Source organism: Diceros bicornis, chromosome 32 (assembly GCF_020826845.1).
Source record: "Diceros bicornis minor isolate mBicDic1 chromosome 32, mDicBic1.mat.cur, whole genome shotgun sequence".
NCBI lineage: Eukaryota > Metazoa > Chordata > Mammalia > Perissodactyla > Rhinocerotidae > Diceros > Diceros bicornis.
In genome coordinates, this window is record NC_080771.1 from 30,085,436 (window position 1) to 30,105,818 (window position 20,383).

The following is a 20,383-nucleotide window of genomic DNA, read 5'->3' on the forward strand; positions in this document are numbered from 1 at the left end:
ATGAATGAATTCCCCATCATTGTAATAACAGCTAATATCTGTACAGGACTCACCCTGTCGCAGTCACTGCACACAGTGACTATATTCATCACTTCCTCTTCGATCTTCCTCTTTTCGTAAATGAGAGGTGAGGTCACTTTCCTGATATCACAGAGCGAATAAGAAATGAAACCAGGACACAAACCCATGTTGCATTTATTTCAGTCTCACAGTAAGCCTGTTGCTATATCATGTTTTGTCCCAAATATTCATTCAACAGATATTTATTAAACACTTATTATGAGCCAGGCATATACTAGACATTGGGGAGAGACTGGGGAACTTGATAGACATGGCCCTGTTCATGGATCTTAAAGTGGAGGAATCAAAATAAATAGGCAATGGACCACCACACACAGCCATGACCAATGATTCCAGCTGCCGATAGTCTCTTATGGCAACAGCAAGGGGTGGGGGGCCACTTGTAATAGGGGATTGGGAAAGGCATCTCTGAAGTGATGGCATTTAAGATAACACCTGAAAGTTAAGAAGCTTGTCGTGCAAAGTACCAGGAGGAAAAGTCATTTTTTAAATCCCTGTAAGAAAACAACAAAATGGTAAGCATTTCCATGGTAATTTTTAATTTCCCAAGATTTCTACATGCATTATTTCACTTCACCTCACTGGGACAAGCCTGTGGAAATCATTCCACTTTGGGGTCCTTTCCATAGAACATCATCTCCGGTTATTTGTTCACATTCCCCATCACCATTTTGTTAGGTTGGTTAATAATTGCAGGTCATCAGCAGAGCTGGCGTAAAGGTCAACCACCTCTGAGAGAAAGAAAATCCTCCAACTAGTTAAAAATCAGTGAAGGGTGATGCCCAGAGCCAGGGTGGGGAGAATCAAAGAAATCAAAGGAAAAGGTTGCCAACCATCGTCCAAAAAGAAACTGGTTGCTCATTTTTTTTTTTTAATTTTTTGTTTATTGCAGTAACATTGATTTATAACTCAGCCATAAGAAACGATGAAATCCAGCCATTTGTGACAACATGGGTGGACATTGAGGGTATTATGCAAAGTGAAATAAGTCAGAGAGAGAAGGTCAAATACCGTATGATTTCCTTCATTAAGTAGTAGATAACAACAACAATAAACAAACACATAGAGACAGAGATTGGTTGCTCTTTAGGGAAAGCGAAACTTGATCTGCCTAATGATCCTTGAAACTTTGAGCAAACAAACTCAGAGTCCGCATTAGAGGCAAACACAGGGCAACAAAAAGGGGATCATTAACACACAGATTGGATATGACCCTCTCTCCACTGTGGAGCAGTTCGGCAACCACGCTGAGCCATCATGGGGAAATGCACTCAGAATGGGCTAGGACATGGACTTCTCCTAGAGAAGACACACCCAAACCTCCCCTCTTATTCTTTCCTGAATCAATTCCCAAATCCCTCATCCTTCCCCCCACATTGGACAGCCAGAGCAGTTTCACTAAGAAGACTCATGATTACCAGTGTATGAGGTGTTAGCTGTCACTGTTAACAGGTCAGTGATTGCTAATCCATCATGGCACCCTCTTCTCTGAGGCTGCAGGCAACCTCAGAATCCCTCTCAACACAAATCTATAGGCAACTACTATTATGCAATAAGAATTGGAACACAGTCAGAAATATATGCGGCATTCCTGCATTCTAAACCATTTTAATACCACCATCTCTAATGTCAAATCACCACATAGCTCTCTGTGTGGGCTGATGCGTTTGAGATTATCGTTATAGTAGTAACTACCATTCAGTGAGCACCTACCACACACCAGAGTCTCAGTTAACTCTCTACAGACTCTTTACTAACTTGCCACCATTGAGACTCCATGAGGTAGGAGATACTATTGGCCTCATTTTATAGACAAGGGAAACAAGGTTCAAAGAAGTTAAGTAGCTAACAAAGATAGGAAGCTGGTAAGTGACTGAGCCAGAACACAAACCTAGATTTTGGCTTATTCCAAACTTAGGTCACTTTCGAGTACACCATTATCATGGTTAACTTTCGGGAACAACATGGTACACTTAAGAATGATAATTTCTCCGGGTTCTACTAAACATAGACCAAATACCAATAACCAACCCTCCACTAGACACATCCTCATTTCTAAACTCCCAGCGGTGACCGCAAGATCCACAACAACTACTGAGATAGATATTCTTTCCTTTTGGACACCTTCTGAGAAGTGAAGCCACTTGAAAAAATCTCCAAGCTAATGAGCTGAGATTTGATCCCAGGCCTTCTAAGACCGAGTTAGGTCTTCAGTTAAGACTGAAGTATAGCTGAGTATATCCTCCCGTCCCTTTATTCAAACTAAAAATGGTTCCTGGCTGCCCACTACGCACCAAGTCCTGTGCTGGGCAGTGGGGCTACAACGACGAGCACTATCCCACACGTCCATGGAGCTCACAATCTAACGGAGGATACGGACATTATACACACAAGTACACAGAAAATCACTTATTTATAGTTGTCAGCTCTCAGGGCCCTAAGAGAGTGAAACAATGGACAGTTAATTTTGAACGTGGGTGGGGTGAGGTCGGATAATTCTTCAGGTGGGCCTGAAGGGACTGGTCTGGTGAAGCATCTTCAGGGGACTCCTGGGCTGCCAAGGTTCATGTGAGTTAATGAGACACAATATTGCTGCAGGAGGTTGTTGAAAAGAAAAGGTGAATCAGAAAGGAGACAGACATTCTTGGTCTGCAATTTGGCCAGGAACTTTCACTGGAACCTGGGACACTGGAGCGTGGTGGCTATTGAACCATCCATTCCTCACGTACCACTCAGTTGATTCTTGGGCACAGGAAAGAACACCCTCTGAGATAACTAATGCACAGCACAGTTTTTGGCATCCCAGCCTTGGCTTTCAGTCTGCCCCCGATGCATGAAGGTAAATACATTCACTGCCAGATTTTCCCAGAACACCAGACGCGTGTCTGCCATCTGTTCCGACAGGTAAACTGAAAACAGATAGAGACTAAGAGAACTTAAAACTTGAGCCAAATGACAGCATTTTTTAGTGGTGTCTATGAATTACTCCAGCCCTAAGATACACTCTCCTTGGAAAAAATTAACTTCCTAAGTACTTTGTTCTCTCTCCTGAGATGGGATGCTCACAACTGAAGCCCTCTGCAGGTTTCCCTTCTCTAGAGCTGGGCCTCACAACTAGACTTCAGAATCTTGAGTTTCACAACTAGAAAGCAAGTATTTGAGGACAGAGGGGACCCGAGGCCCAAGTAAAATTGACTGACAAACCAGGGAAGCATCAGCCTGAGGAAGAGGAGGGAGGGGCTCGAGAAGCCACAAATGTCAACCTTTTCTGGTTTCCTCAATGGAAAGCTCCAGATTTCCTAGGACAGTCTCACTTTCTTACAATATAAATGAATGGACAAAATGTATAACTATATATAATTTTTTTTAATTGAATGAATGAGGGCAGTTTCCACGTTTGCCCATGTTGAAGTGAGGAGGACCGGACTCTCTGTACAGCCATACACAACTAGAAAGTGAGGTAGAATACATGACGAGACTGACTTCAGACATTGAACAACAGTCAGCACAGGACTCTAAACCTCGTGAGAAACAAGAAACAGATGCGGTCAGCACGACAACCACCCCAGGCTCCTGCCCGGAGCACTTTCTCGACTGCGGTGTGGGACAGGGGAATCTAGCAAAGCACCCTGGCATCGCTGAGCTGAGGAGACAGAGATCAGAGTTCAGGAAGGTTTAGAGATCAGGAAGAATTTTCAAGGCGGAGTACAGGAGAGTACTCATGACCATGGACATGTTACCTTTTTAAGTTTCTGCTTCTTCATCTCTACCATGGGAATATTTATATTTAATTCACATTGTTATTGGAAGGATTGAAAGAGATCGGTGATAGCTATCATTTACTGAAAACTTACTATGTACCTGGTACTGTTCAAAACCTGTATGTTTAATTTTCACAATAATCCCCAAAGAACCAGAGAGGAGTGATGTGGAAGGCAGCCTCTAAGATGGCAACCATCATCTTGCCTCCTGGTAGTCACACTCTAGTGTAATCCTTTCCCCTTGACTGTGAGCTGGACTTACTATCACTTCCAAGATGAGTTTATAAAAACACTATGGCTTCCGTCTTGGATGCCCTGTCACACCCTCTGAGCTGCCCTACAGAGTCTTATGTGGCAAGGAACTAAGGGAGGCCTTTAGCCAACACCCCATGAGGTGCTCATCCCACAGCCCATGAGGAAGTGAATCCTGTCATCCAACCAAGTGGATCTTCCCCCAGTCAAGCCTTCAGATGAGACCACAGGCCTGGCTGACAGCTGAAACAGAGGACCCAGCTAAGTAAACTGTGCTCAGCTTCTTGACCCATTGTGAGATAATTCATTTTGTTCTCTTAGATACTAAGTTTGGAGGTAATTTGTTATGCAGCAATAGATAACTAAGACCGGTGATGTTAAGTAACTTTCCCAAAGCCACAATAGTGTAAGTAAACTAGCTAATATAAAATAGCAACCAATACAAATTAGGCTCTTCGTAAAAGGTAATAATTTGATGATGATGATGATGACAATTGATGGTCTAAGAAAATAAGCCAAAAAATGTTGCATCAAAACTATGGCCCAAATGGCTTTCTGGATGAACTCTCCAAAATGCATCCTTCTTCTTAAGAAAAAGGGAGAAAGACAAAGTCTGCTTTCTCCAGTTTCCTCTGGACGCAGAGGTTTGGTACAAAGGAGCAGCATGCCTACTCCTTCCAGACAGGATGGGACTGCCTAACGGTGTCCATGTCTCACTGGAGAAGGCCCTGGTGTTGGGATGGAGTGAATATGCACACCAGAGGGAATCCAAACTCCAATCGCTGGGCTTTTTAAAAGCTCGTATTTGTGTGTTTGACGTGCAACCTAATTAGACCAGAGCATCTTTAATTAAGTGTGTCAGCCCCAGTGAAAGCTGCAGAGTTCAACGCTAACAAAACTGATAAAGGTTTTTGTTTCCCAGATTTCTTTTATTTAATGCCTCAACCACGTTAAGCCAATCTGTAACATATGGGCAGTTCTCCCACTATGGATTTATCATTTGGGTGTTTCTTCCTGTGAATTAATGCAATCAAACTCCTGTCAGTGTTAATTATTTTTCTCCAAGAAGCAAATCCCAGAATTTAGCAATAATCAGCTGCAATTTACTGCTGGCAGTGCAGCAGACATGATGGACTTGTGCTGTCTGCCACTGCCCCAGGCAGGCGGAGAGAGGCTTCTGTGCTCTGGGGCTGACCTCAGCTTTCAGTGCTTCCAGACACAGGCAACATTCTTGGCATTTGCCAGCCTCACCACCCCTCTGGGAGCATAAATCTTGTGGTTTGCAATAAGCTGCCCTTCTTGAAGTTTTGCTGGTCACTAGGAGACTATCTGCCAGCGGACTCCCTCAGGTAGAATGTACTGCACGTAGTGTCTGCCTAGACTCCTTTGTCAGGTCTTGCTAACAGAACAAAACTCCTCAAGACAAAAGTCCTGACCTCTGGGCCTTTCTGGTGTTCTTCTCTGTAGCTGGAATGCTTTTCCCCACATTGGCTCCTAACTGGTAATCATTCATCCTCCAGGTCTCAGCTTAAATGTCACCTCTCTCTGTCCACCCCATTTAACAGAATTCCTAGCCACACTGAAATCCTCTCTCAGCAACCTATTTCTTTCAAAACCCTTAGCACAGGATCGCAATTACCTACTTCATTTATTCATTTGTTTACTTATTTACCATGTGCCCTCTCCCATAGAATATTAGCTCCCTGAGATGAAGTCATGTAGCCTTATTTAGTGCTGCGTCCCCAGCTCCCAGCACATCATGGGAGATGGAGTAGGTGCTTGGTCAATAGTCATATCATAAATGGATGATGAAATCTCAAATGGATAGCTGTGTGTCTTTTCTACCCAAGTCCTAGTCTGCATCAGAAATACTACAGGATCCAAATAACTACAGGGACTCTTGACAATTGATTAGGAGAGTCACCCTGCAGCCAATAATAGGAAAAAGAAAGGTCAACAATAACACAGAGTATGTAGCCATACTAGGCTAAAAGGTGAAATGTGTTAGAATTTAGAATGAGCAAACTGGGATTTGAATTCTGGCTGTGTGACCTCAGCAAGTCACTTACCCTCTCTGAATTTTTGTTTCCTTATCCATAAGGAGCGAACATAACCATCACCAAGGAGGTGTGAAAGCATAAGTAGAAAGTATAATTGTTCAACAAATGTTCTTTGAATCTGAATTGGAGGAAAACCAATCTCAGGAGAAGAAAAGGTATTGTCCTTGAAGATATCCACATATAACAGTAAATAAACACTCAACTGAATTTTTTAATTTGTGGCATAGGCCCATGTGATTATATGGAATGTGGAGAGGCCAAGGACCAGTTCAACATAGTATGCTTGCTGAAGTTACTTCACCATAGCTTCAAGTGTGATTGCATAAAGAGATTTCCTAGTTCTTGGATATCTACTTAAAAAAGAAAAAGACTAGGCTTCCTTCAAATTTCCCTTCATATCTCTTTTCACTCATTCCAGCATTGCTAGCGTTCTCCCCTCAGGAGTCATTTCTATGTATGTGTGTCTCACCATAGCTGATTAAAACAAATCCCAGATCCCCTTAAAATAGACACGTAAAAATATGGAGCAGAAGTAGAGGAAATGCACAGAGGAGGTTCTAGAGGGTGTGAGTGTCTGATCAGGGTTTGGCATCTTTGTTAATGATGACAATCTTTATTTCATGGGCGATGGGACAATATTGAAAGCTTTTAAACGAGTAAGTAGCGTGACCAGATTGACATTATAGCAAATGTTTTCTGAGCTCCTCAGAACCAGGAAACACCCACCTCAGTTTTCTGTCTCAGGAATAGAAGTTCCAGATATTAGAGGTCATAATGGTTTCCACCATGAACTTTCCTGTGTTGAGAAAAGAAGGAGCATGAGATGTGCATCAGGCAGGGTTTAATCTCTGTCTAATAAAGTTAAACTGTTACTCAGAAACTTGCCCTCCCTGAACAAAATCACTAATAAGAACATCACGCGTCTATCTGAACACATGACAGATAGACCTTTTTATAACGGGCTCAGACGCCAGCTCTGAAGTTTCACAAGTATTAACCATGATCCTTCCATAGGCTGCCACTTTCCAAATTAAGCCTTATATACAGCCACCAGACAGTAATTATTACCCAGCTCAACCCCATTATTAGGTTGACTCCATTATACTTACCCCAAACTGGGAAAAGGATCCAAATGCCCTCTGAGAGCAGACAAACTTAGACTGAACAAGAGTGAGTATGTTCTAATTTCTATAGTAGATTTCAGATGTAAGGAAAGTTGATTTTATGATCCTTCCCTCTCCTAATAGCTTCCTTAGATTCTTTGTCCTTTACCCTCAGTTTTGAAATGTATAAACTTAAGAGAAGTGACATTTACTAAGCACTCTATACATGTCAAAATCTAAGTAGAGCTTCATGGTGGCAGTGAAACATTGAATATTTTTAGAAATACATGTATATATCCATATAATAAATATATTATGTTGAGTTATGTATTGTATATATATGATTGCTTCCACTCTCAAAGCACTTCTAACACAGAAGCCAGTCTGATGAACACAACTAGTGGAAGATTCTTAAAACAAGGAATAAACGGCTCCATGGATACATCAGATATATCTGGCAGGGTCTGTGACTGGGGCATCAGGAGAAGGGTCCATTTCTTTGAAAACCTAAAGGGTCTCTTTGGACTGAAATTTATTCATCCCGCTGAGGTTGGTTGTAGGTCCAAGGACTTGTGTAATCCCTAGAAAATGTAACATATTGGGGTGGAATTCACCCTGAAGTCATAAATGTAGTCCAAGAACAAAGTTGAAGAAAACCAGTTGAGACAGCTGCTGCTTATGGCAACTTGCAATTAACTGGGGACCCCTTCTGAGATCCTGGGGAGAGAGAAGAAGTTTACAAAAAGAGATCTAGTTCAATGAAAGAGCTAAGGTTGCTGTAAGAACCCAGAAATCCAACCAGCCTGGCTTTGGGACTTAGTGACTGAGGGCACCTCAGGGGCATGATTCCCAGTGGGAACAGAACAGGCAGGAGGCTCCCCGAACACAGTGGCTGATGGAGTGGCTGCCACCTTGAGCTGGGAGACATGAGGAGAGGGATGCCATATGGGGCTGGGTATGGAAATGTTCTTGGAAACAGCTTGCTCCACTTGAGAGGGATTTGGGACTGACTCTCTGGAGACTTTAGCAGTGGATGTAGAAAATCACATTTCTCAAACTATTTATCCCCTGTATAACCAATAAAAATGGACATGGAGGGAATTGGGAGACCCTATCCTCATGTTCCCTCCCTGCCATGAATGAGCTGTGTGACCATGGGTGGTCTGAGTTTCCTCTCCCAGCCTTTGCTTACTCGTCTCTTAAATGCAGGATGTGGAATAGAGGAAATAATAGTTTTATTATAAAAGCATCTAAAGAGCACCTAATAAGTTCCAAGCCCTGTACAGGGCAATTAATATAAATACATGTGTGTGTGTGTGTGTGTGTGTATAATACATTCTATATATTATAATTACTATTTTTATACATATATATATATATAAATCCTACAATAACCCCATGAGGGATGAATGTGTCATTATTATCAGAAGGATTAAGATCTTTCTCTAGGTCATAAACCTACATATGTGGTGGTGTTAGTGGGATTCAATGCAAGGGTGTCCACAGGCCATACCCTTGAACCTTCAAACCATACAAGATCATCATGAGGACCAGAAAATAAATAAAATAAAAGAATCGTGTATACAAAACCCTGATGCACTCTACGAATTCAGGATTATCATTATATTTTTTAAATGTGAGAAAATAAACAGAGCTGTTCTAGCACAATTTATATAACACGCACTGTTTTTCTTCCTTCTCCTAGCGTCTTCCATTATGCATTCCGGCAATATTTATCTAACGTTCAAAGTTAAAACAAAAGATGCATCCACTTCTCAAATACACTTGTAGTTATTTTTCTATTATTCCATATGCTGTGCTCTCATAAAGCCATCTCCAATACATCTTTTCTTGGCATCTGTGTCCTGGTTTTTCTTCTCCGCACACCCTGTCTGCTCTGAGCCTTATAATGAAACCAAAGGTTAAATGTTTGTAGACTCACTCAACACTCACAACATTAAAACAATTGGATGGGCAATAATCTCATCTCGACATGCTGGGGGAGATGTGCTAGACGCCCATTAGAGTTAATGGGAGTTACAGCCAAAATCAAGGTGAAGGCTCTGCTCCCAAGGGCACAATGGCAAAGAGAAGAGCAGGGGAAGTTTAAATTGGAAAACCCCTGCAGTTGCATAAAGGGCTCCAGTAATCCGAGGGCTAGACTTTGTGAAAATCGAGTTATCTTTGAGAGCCAGTCTCCAGCCCTGGACTCAAACAAAAGTGGCACAAGCTCTTCCGTTTAGTGGCTGTATAACCTTGAGAAAGTTATTAACCTCAATTAGACCTCAGTTTATTCATCTTTAGAAAGGACATGACAGAGGTATATCACTAATCCGGTTATGAGGGATTATACAGGAGGCTAAATGATATCATGCATACAGAGTTATTGTACAAAGTAAATACTCCATAAGTGAGCTAAGGCTATCATTATTATTTTCATTATCATCATCATCACATTAACAACTTCATCACTTTTACAGAACAGAGAAGGTCTTAGATATAACTTTTTTCTCAAGTCAAATGGCTCCCAAGAGCATTATCATCACATATCACTAGGACCACAATGGCCCCCACCTAAATCAGACCCCACAGGCAGTCACAGAGTGGTTACTTTATCCTCTTACACATGGTCAGTTCATCCTCCCAAGGGCTCTGAAACAGACATTGTCCCCATTTCACAGCTGGCAGAAACAGAGGCTCAGAGAGGTGGGGCTGTGTTAAACAGGACATCATTTGTTGTATTTACAACAAGGTCAACATTTTTACAAACCGTTACATGGGCTCACTCCATGACCATATATCCATGCCTCGCCAGCCGTTTTCCATTTGTCCCTGCACCATCACCAGAATCCCCACATTAGATCGTAAGAATGAGGTCAGAAACCTACAAATGTGGATTTTGCACCAAGTCAGTTCAGATCATATTTGTCCTTTGGGCTTTCATAGGGGATATTGAGGGCCCTTGATAAGCACCAGCCAATCAGCATTTGAGACCGACAGCTGAATCAATACCTCCTCAGTAGCATCAAGGATGTTCCTCTGAACCACATGTTCAGCATCAACACATAACAACAAAATAGCAAACATATGGAAGGAAATAAGTTGCAATTCTTTTAAAAGATACTCCAGTCTCAGCAGGAAAATATAAGCTATGCTAAGATTACAAAGAGCACCCACTTATATCTGAAAATGGAGAGGTGGCTATGAAAGCAATATACAGGGAGAACCTAGGGAAAAGACACGGGTAAACTCAGCATTGAAATGCCACTGACTTCAGACTCTGCTTCTTAGGCTGCGTCCCCAGGAAGTTTCAACCTAATTCTGTTTAAACATCCCCTTTCTATGCTTCCTTAGGACAAAATACCCCAGGCTTCAAGGCAAACCCTCCCTCTCCTTGTAGAGTGCCATGGGAAGCTGTTCCCTTGGTCCCTTTGGGGGTCTCCTACATGAATTCCTCCTTATGGGAGAATTCTTCATCTCTGGGCAGTCAGATGTAAGAGAGAAGCAGATAATAAGCCCTGGAGTTTAAAATTAAAGGAGAAAAGTGGCCCAAAAATAAGAACAACAAAACCTAGTAACCCCAGCCCTGTGACTAAATCAAGTAAGGAGAGAGGTCATTTGGACAAGAGAGTCTATACACCTGCAGTCTAGCTTCCCTCTCTCCTCTATCACCTGCCTCCCTGTCTCAACACCATTGGTCACGGATAGGTTGCCTTCGGTTTGAAACACAAAACACAAAACACGTTGTCAAGTCGAATTTGGGTAAATAGAAACCTTAGTTATAAATTAAGAGCCAAATTACATCTAAAAGTAGGTATATGACCCTTGGGGTCAGAGACATTCTCTTCCCAAGTCAGTTTGAGTCTCAGATTTCAATTCTATTTTTTGCTCAAAGTCTAGTTCATACATGAGCTCATTTAATCCTCACTACCAGACTCCATGGGGTGGGTGTTATCATGCCCAGTGTATAGAGTAGGCAGGGGGAGTTAAATTAGTGCTCGAGGCCAGACCACGCTTAAATAGCAGAGCTGGGATTCAAATCCAGGTCTCCTAACTTTAAATCCAAGCTCTTTGTACTACACCACCATATTTCCCCCGTCTTTTCCCACCAAGCTATGTCCTGTACCAATATTAGGAAGAGTTCTCATTGTTACATGTCTGAAGTCATGGTTGGCTTCACTTTGCTTTATCTAAGCTGCTCTTTCTTCCCCAATTCTATCCCCAGAAATGTTCAACCTGAAAACGAAGGAAACCTCCCCTTAAATTCTCTAGTGGAAGAAAAACAAGGGTTTTCTGTTCCTTTCTTGGATTCCCAGGTAACAGTACAGATGCGGCACAACCTCGGATCTCTGCAGCTATTGTCCTCGGTATGTTTTATTCTTTCACATACACCTTAATTTGCCCGAGAAAGAAACAGATATCTGATATGACAAGTGTATGTTTTTTTTTTTTTTTCCTGGAGATCTGACTGTTCATTTTTTCCTTGGAAGGGCCAGAGTGTCTTTCAAAAGTTTCAGCCCTGGGTTTTTGAGAAACTTATCCGTGTGGCATGTCTGTCACTTTTCACAGTCCTCAAGCAAGTCTTGGCAATTTTCACATAATGGCATTTGTTGACAGGTTGTTAGGGCTGACAGTGAATATGTTTGAAAAACTGTCAAGCTGGTGAAAAAAAAAATTAAAGAGAGAGCCGCCTTACATTTGAAACAGCATGTTAAACTGTAAGTATGTCCTCAAAATGCAGAGACCTCCACTTCTCATCAAGTTACACGCTCAACAGTGACAGCCAGAGAAGGTAGAATCCCTAAAAATTAATGTCATCTGGTCACTTCAAAGGTCATACAGCACATTACCACTAAACTCTATTTATCCGCATGAAATTGAGTTTGCCTTTAGTGCTCAATAACAGGTGAATGGAGAGAGGAGCTTCTGCAAATGCAGTGAGGGTGACGCAAGGTGGTTAATTGGGCAAGCAGAACTGCCTGAGGAGTTGGCAGGGAGCCCTAAGAGATGGCATTGCAACTCTGGTCACTTGAGCCACTGTTATGGTTGATCTTTAATCAATAGATTTTCGAGGAATGAGTTAATTGATGAGCAGTGACTGAGGCAATGAATGGACAGAGTGGCAATGTCAGTTACCCACCAGTTTGACAAAAGAAAACCTACCATGTCCTGAAGGGTTCCATTTACTGGGAACATCAGAGGTCATTGAGAATGACCTAGAGCCAAGTACATGGCATTTTTCTATGGGCATTGAGATGCAATAATGACCAAATCTGACTTTCAAATGCACACTGGGGGGGTCATTATGGGCACAGTCCTAGCCTAGATGCTGTGTAAGAACTGGAGACAAGTAAGAATGTGTACTCATCCTAAGAAGCTTGCAACCTGGCCAGCAACCCAAGACAAGCACCTGAAACATGAAATCAGAATATGACAGAATAACGAAACTTCCAAGAATTAAGAGACGTGACAGTAGTAGATGTCAATGCTGCCTTCTCTTGGCTTGTTCAACTCTTGCTTGCTGAGCTCACCTCACCTATAGATTTATCGCTGACCTTCCATGAAAATAATCCTGGCATCATTTTCATCAGTTCTTCAAGTATGAAATTCATTGTGCTTGTTAGCTTGGTGACTGTCACCTGTGGCCATCAAACAGGTATATCTAAAAATCAGCTGTTCCTGAATTACTTAATAGTCCTATGTCCACGGGCAACTTATTTAAACTCGCTGAGACTCAACTTCCTCATCTAGAGGGCGGGCTAATGCTATCTTTATCATTGAGTTGTCCCGAAGATCAAATTTGAGATAATATTTGTGTAAGCATCACGGCAAGTCTAGTACATACTAGGTGCCCAAATATTTATTTGGAAGACATAGGTCCCTGAGGGAATGGAGGAGATTGAGGTCACAGAAGTTTCCACCAACTTTGCTTAGGGTTTCATATGACTTTCTTTCTTTAAAGTTAACCAATCTCCTTTTTAAGAACAAGATCTCTCTCTGAGCCACCAGTGTAGTTTATACCGGGATCCACAGATAAACTCGTGTCCAAGCACACAGTTAAAAACCCCTTTAATTCTTTGGTTCAGAATGTGAGCATTTCCACCAGGGCCTCCCCCCAGTGGCTTAGATCTAAACAGTATCCAGGACTTTGCAAGCTCTGCAAGATGTAGCGTTTAATCAACCAAGAGCTCTGAGGGGCTGACAGGGCATCACGCCTGAGGGGCAGGGCTGCTGTCTCCTCCTTGCTCAGGGAAGAGCTGGCTGTACAGGAGAGTCAAGTCTGATTTTACAGAGCTGTCTCTGAGATTACCCAGGGGGGTGGGCAGAAAGCTGACAACAGAGGAGTCTAGAGTGCTGGGACTAGCCTTCACAGTAAGAGGCTCCGGCTGGAGCAGGAGTTGCAAAGACAAGAGTCAAAACAAGCCTCTCTAGAGACAGCTAATGACAATAAAGAGAATTAACAGCTTCCGTTTTAAACATTTTTCATTAATTATAAAAAATAAACAGAAAAGTGCACAAATCATGAATATATCTCAAGGAATTTTTACAAAATGCCCACACTCTTGTAACCAGATCAAGAAATGATTAAGAACGTGCAGAACGTGACCAGCCTCCCAGAACACTCTTGTTACCCGCTAGCTACCAGCCACTTCCTGCTCAAAGGTAATCACTCTCCTGGCTTCTACCACGTGGATTACGTTTGCTTGCCTTTGAACTTCACGTAAGTGGGATCATACCATATGTACTCCTTTAAGTCTGGCTTCTCCCACTTATATTACACTTGTGAGATTCACCCAAATCATTGCGGTCGGCAATAATTCATTTTTCTCATTGCCAGATCTACTATCAACAGACGTTTGAGTTGTTTTGGGTTTTGACAAATGTAAATTGTGCTTCTGTGATCATTCCTGTACAAGTCTTTTGGATCATGTACGTATGCACTTCTGTAGGGTATATACTTGGGGTGGAATTGCTCGTTGCAGGGTCTGCAGACGTTCAGCTTTAGTAGATACTGCCAAATGGTTTTCCAAAGTGGTTGTACCTATTTACACTCTCGCCAGCAGGGTATGAGCGTTCCAGTTGCTCCATGTCCTCCCCAACGGTTGGTGTTGTCTGGCGAAATGTTGACTTTCTCATGGGTACAAATAACAGCTAATTCTTACTGAGGTTTTATCATATACCAAGATCAGTGTTAAGCAGTTTACATATCATATCTGTTTGAATTTTTCAGAAGCAATATCCTCATTTTTCTGATTAGAAAAATGATATTCAAAGAAATGAAGCTATTTGTCCTAATTCCTGTTTGAGAACTGAGATACCATCCTAGCTCTGTTTGACTTCAAAGACTGTGATATTTCCATGATATTACATTATTCTCAATTGATTCTTGCTTAATTTTAAATGTTTTTTTTGTTCCTGAAAGAATTTCAAAACTTTCACTCGTAACAATGCATCTTAGTCAGTTCAGGCTGCTGTAACGAATTACCATTGACTGGGTGGCTTAGATAACAGACATTTATTTTTCATGGTTCTGGAAGCTGGGAAGTCCAAGATCTAGGTGCTAGCCTAACTATCTCCAGGTGAGGGCCCTCTTTCTGGTTTGCAGATGTCTGTCTTCTCCTTGTATCCTCTATGGCAGAGAGACAGAAAGAAGAAGCAAGCTCTCTCATGTCTCTTCTCACAGGGGCACTAATCCCATCATGAGGGCTCCACTTCGTGACCTAATTACCTCCCAAAGGCCCCACCTCCTAATACCATCACATTAGGGGTTAGAGCTTCAAGACAGGTATTTTGAGGGGGCACAGACATTCAGTCCATAGCACAGTGTAATTGACGTAGTCACAAGCTATTCCTTATAAGAAGACAATTTGAAAACTAAGCCACTAGAAAAGGAGAAAATTACCAGGAAAAATAGTCCACAATGCACGCAAATGTGAACATGGTTGGAATCTTCGACTTTGTGTCTCAATGAGACAACCTTTCTCTGAATCTGCTCAACTAGCTGGCCCTGCATTTTTGTGTTTCTTTAACTGCAAAGAGGCCAAGGGATAAACAGTTGGCGACAAAACACAGAGCAGGACGTGCCCAAAGACTGAAAGCTGGTATGGAAAAGAGACTTCAGCTGAGAGAGAGACAAAGTGGTATTTTATCCTCAGTTTCAGTCCCCCAACCCTGGTCCCACTGAGATGCTATGGATGCTATAAGCAGGAAAATTATTAAGCTGTACAGCCTCTCCTCATATTCCCAAGCACATATTTCTCAAGACCCAAATTAACCATATAACCTTAGCCCCCACCCTTTCTAGTAGTCCTGGCTCCCTCATTCCCTTCAGCTCAAGTCTGAACCTCTCCTCATTTTCAGATGTGGGGATTCCATTGAAAAACCAAAGAGTAATTATCTTTGGGTTCTGCTTCCCTTTGTCCCAAGGCTGTTTCACAAAGCTTTCTTCTGCAGCTCTGCTATCTACCTTACCTTCCTTTTCTCTCTTCAGTCCCAACCTGCTCTTTTTAGTCTAAAATCCCATCATGTAAGAGAGTTACAGATCTGTGGAATGTGTCTCTAATCTAGTCCAGGCTATTCTGAAAGCCCTTGAAAACCAAATTTCTGCTGAAGGTCTTAGAGTTGGGTGTGAAGATGAACTAGAATTTAATAAGAATGATTTATAGTGTCACTCTTAGAAGCATGCACACATAGAAAAAGCATGCATAAAAGCATCTATATTGTTGAAAATAAAGTCAGAGTAAAAACAAAGGAATATTGTAAAGATTAACAGTAAAGAGTAATTTTGCATATTTTTCTTTTAAAGATCAAAAAATGAAGTATGAGTCAAAGGAAGAAGGCTAATACGTATAGACTCATCAAAAGCAACAGAAAAATAAGTAAGTTGTTAACATTTCTCTTTCCCATGGTTACTGAGATCATTTAGTTTCTGAGAAGTTTAGCAACTTATCAGGAGTAAGACAAGACCTAAGCAGTCTTCAGCTCCAAATTCCAACCAAGGATTTTCATCTAAGGTGTGACCCTGGGCAAGTAACTTGACCCGTAATAATAGTTGCAAATCCTTAGGGCTCTTTTGAGAATTAAATTAGATAATGCATGTTAAGACTTAGAAGGTCCCTGGGCACAAAGTAAATTCTCTATAGATATTAGCCACCGTGATGGTGATAATGGCTATTAAGATTATGTTGATGATCAGACTAAAAAGCTTCTGCAAAGCAAAGGAAACCACAAACCAAATGAAAAGACACCCCACCAACTGGGAGAAAATATTTGCAAACCATATATCCAACAAGGGGTTAATTTCTGAAATATATAAAGAACTCATAAAACTCAACAACAAAAAAACAAAAACCTGATCAAAAAATGGGCAGAGGATATGAACAGACATTTTTCCAATGAAGATATACAGCTGGCCAACAGACACATGAAAAGATGTTCAACATCACTAATTATTAGAGAAATGCAAATCAAAACTACAATGAGATATCCCCCCACACTGATCAGAGTGGCTATAATTAACAAGATGAGAAATAATAAGTGTTGGAGAGGATGTGGAGAAAAGGGAACCCTCATACAGTGCTGGTGGGAATGCAAACTGGTGCAGCCACCATGGAAAACAGTAAGGCAATTTCTCAAAAAATTAAAAATAGAGATACCATATGACCCAGCTATCCCACTACTAGGTATTTATCCAAAGAACTTGAAATCAATAATTCAGAGATTTATGCACCCCTATGTTCACTGCAGCATTATTCACAATAGTCAAGACGTGGAAGCAACCCAAGTGCCCATCAATGGATGAATGGATGAAGAAGATATGGTATATATGTATAACGGAATACCACTCAGCCATAAAAAAGACAAAATCGTCCCATTTGCAACAACATAGATGGACCTTGAGGGTATGATGTTAAGTGAAATAAGCCAGACAGAGAAAGACAAACACCATATGATTTCACTCATATGTGGAAGATAAACAAACACATGTGGTTACTGGTTGCCAGGGGGAAGGAGGAGGGGGTGTGTGAAAGGGGTAAAGGGGCACATATGTATGATGACAGATAAAAATTAGACTATAGGTGGTAAGCATGATGCAGTCTATACAGAAACTGACATATAATAAAGTACACCTGAAGTTTACACAATGTTATAAGCCAATATGGCCTCAATAAAATAATTGAAAAATTTAAAAAAATACTAGTTACTAAAAGAAAAAAAAAAGATTATGTTGGTGTTGATGATGACATCTCTACAAAGTATAGATGCCATCAATCCTGAAAGCAGAAAGAAAATGCACACAAAATTCCTTTCTTCTCACTCTTTGTGTTGACTGCCAATGTTCCTTATCTGCCAAAAAAGAAGGAACTCTGGCATTAGTTGTTTAGATAGGAACAAGTAAGTAAAGGAGAATTTGATTATACAGGATAAGACTTGAAATGCTAAATCAATGAACAATGAAAGGTTCTTATCAAAGCAACTAAAAGACAAGCTAGGTGAGGCTGGCTGTCTAGTGATATCCTCAGAGAAAGGAAAAAGTTTCCCTGGTAGCTGTCCCTCACATGACAGGCTGCTCCAGGCTGCTTAGGCATCATAACTATTTGGGTACTGCTCTTCAAGGCAAACTTCCAGCCTTTCAGGTCATCTTGAGAGAAGAGGAGATAGAAAGTATATTGGCCAATCTAGCTCCACCTTCTAATGGAGCTTGGAATTGAGTCATGCTGTTGAGCAGGGCTGAGGTGTGGATGGCTTTCCTAACCAGGCATTATCTCAATCATACAACCCCTACATTGGATATCTCTAATTCTGTAATCTACCAGTGGATCACCAAAGAATTCATGCCACTTAGCACTTTGTCTACCACCTTAGTTCAATTCAAGGAACTGGATAGATCTAAGAGTTCTACATTCATTCTTCTGTTTGTAGACGCTGTCTGAATATGCATGGATAATCTAGGACACATTTTCAAGAATAATGTCCTTCATCAGTGACATATTCACTTTCGTTCCCCTCCTCTCTTCCTGGAGCTTTCTCTCCCCTACCTCTATGTCCCGGGTGCCTGTGCACCACCCATTAACTGCCCATGGACCCTAAATCTGTTGCCCCTATTTATCTGATGCTTCTTCCTGTCTGAGGCCCTACTACATAAATGGTGACCCTTTGACAGGACGCCCAGTGAGCCATTCTTTAGATTCATAATACCCTTGCTAATGCTAACTTTGCTCACGAGAGTCCTTTTATGTCAGCAAGCAATGTCAATGAGATGAATTTACACTAAAGTCATAGACCATATCACTGTTTCGAGGATATTTGCATTTTAAAAGGATATATGTTAAACCAACTGAATCTCTTCTCCTGGAATGAGAGGCAACATGACTAAAGCACTTCAAGGCTCCACAGAGGGATTATATTTAGGGCAGAAGCACTTTGCCAGCACATCAGGTCACACATAGACCCTATCTGCCTTAGGGTCTGTCTGTCTGTCTCCGAGCTGAGGGTTTAGGCAGGTGACTGTGGCTGATTTCCTAGTTTCCCATCACAGCATAGTACCAGGTCTCCAAAGAGCATCGGTGAGTGTTGAAATGGGGAGAAGGGTAGTACTCACGAAACTCCTGGGCAGTGCTGAGCATATGTTACATGTTGTGAGGGTGCAAAGGAAGACAAAGTCTCTGTGCTGGAACATCTGTTGTCAAGGTGACCCTGCTATCACTCCCTGCTGTGGCTGGGAAATCCGTTTCTAGAATCTCCTTTCTCATATGGGTTCAGGTTAGAGTTTTCCAATGACAGGAACTCACGTGAAATTTGGAAGGTGGCAGTGAAGAGGAAGCCATTGTTTTGGGGACACTGTGGCAGCCAGATGTGGCAGCTTCACGAACTCGCCGTGAGCTTCCATTGTGCAGGACGGTGCTAGATGTAGTGGCTTCTCCCCCTCCCCAGGTGCTGTGACTTCTTCATCTGTCCCAGTGTGTCAAGCTTCAGTCATTAGTCACTGTGTCTCTAATCTTCTGGCTTCCTAACCATCACACCTGGACTTCTCTCACATTCACGGAAGCTGGGTTCATATTATAAGCTTATTTTTCCCATAACACATGTGGTGGCTCTGTTTTCCTGACTAATTCCAGACTGATACAATAGCTTTTTTTTTCACTTTGCGGAAAATTAAACATGGTAGTATTTGCTATTTCTCCCACTGAGAGGGAAAGTCTAATTCTCCTGTCTTTGAATCTGGGCTGCCCTTAGTGGCAGCAGGTTTAGCTGTATCCAGCAGAAACAGCAATGAGACGCAACAAGACAAAATAGTTGGTACTCACTAGATGTACGTGTCACATGTACTCAAAGGCTGGGTACCTGCTTGAATATGGAGGTTATTACTATGTATGGGTTATTATGGTTAATGGGCCCTTGTTTACACCCACAAGCTAAAGAGCCCATGTAAAGTAGGCATACATTTTAGAGACTTGTTTGTCATCATTATAAATCCCAGCACAGTATACATCTGCACCATAGACTAATTATTAGCCCTAGAATAGGAGTGAATTGATATGTTTACTATAAATGTAATGACTCTCTTAGAGACAGATCAGACCTTGGGGGAGGATATCGGTTCTCAGAGATCTGGGGATTCCACTAAGCTGTGAATACTAAAGAAACCCTATGGCCTGACTTCAGGACCCAGGTGGGTTCAGTGTTCTAAGCAAGATGTTCAGAAAGAAAGACTGTGGGCCTGTTGTGAACCTCTTGATTGCTCCAAAATCCTAGATAGATACCAATAAATCAGGTTGCTAAGAAAATGATCTTTAAGGCCCCTCTGAAATTTTTAAAAAACTGAAATTCTTCCTTAAAAATAAAATTAGTGGGATAGATACTAAGGATGTGGCCAGAATTTTTGAAAAGCAATTACTCCTACAGCCCTGAAGTTTGAAAATGAAAGTGTATTTGGAGACAGGAAATGGGAGAGGCTATTTACCTCTTGTGGAATCTAGACGGTTTATAAAATTTAGGTTGTTCCTCAAAGCAGCCATATCGTACAACTTCAGTAGGCACTATTGGCTTTGTATTCCATGTAGACAGTAATCTCTGTAGGAAAACTCCAGGGAAATAAGAATCTTGATCACTGAGATGAGGCAAG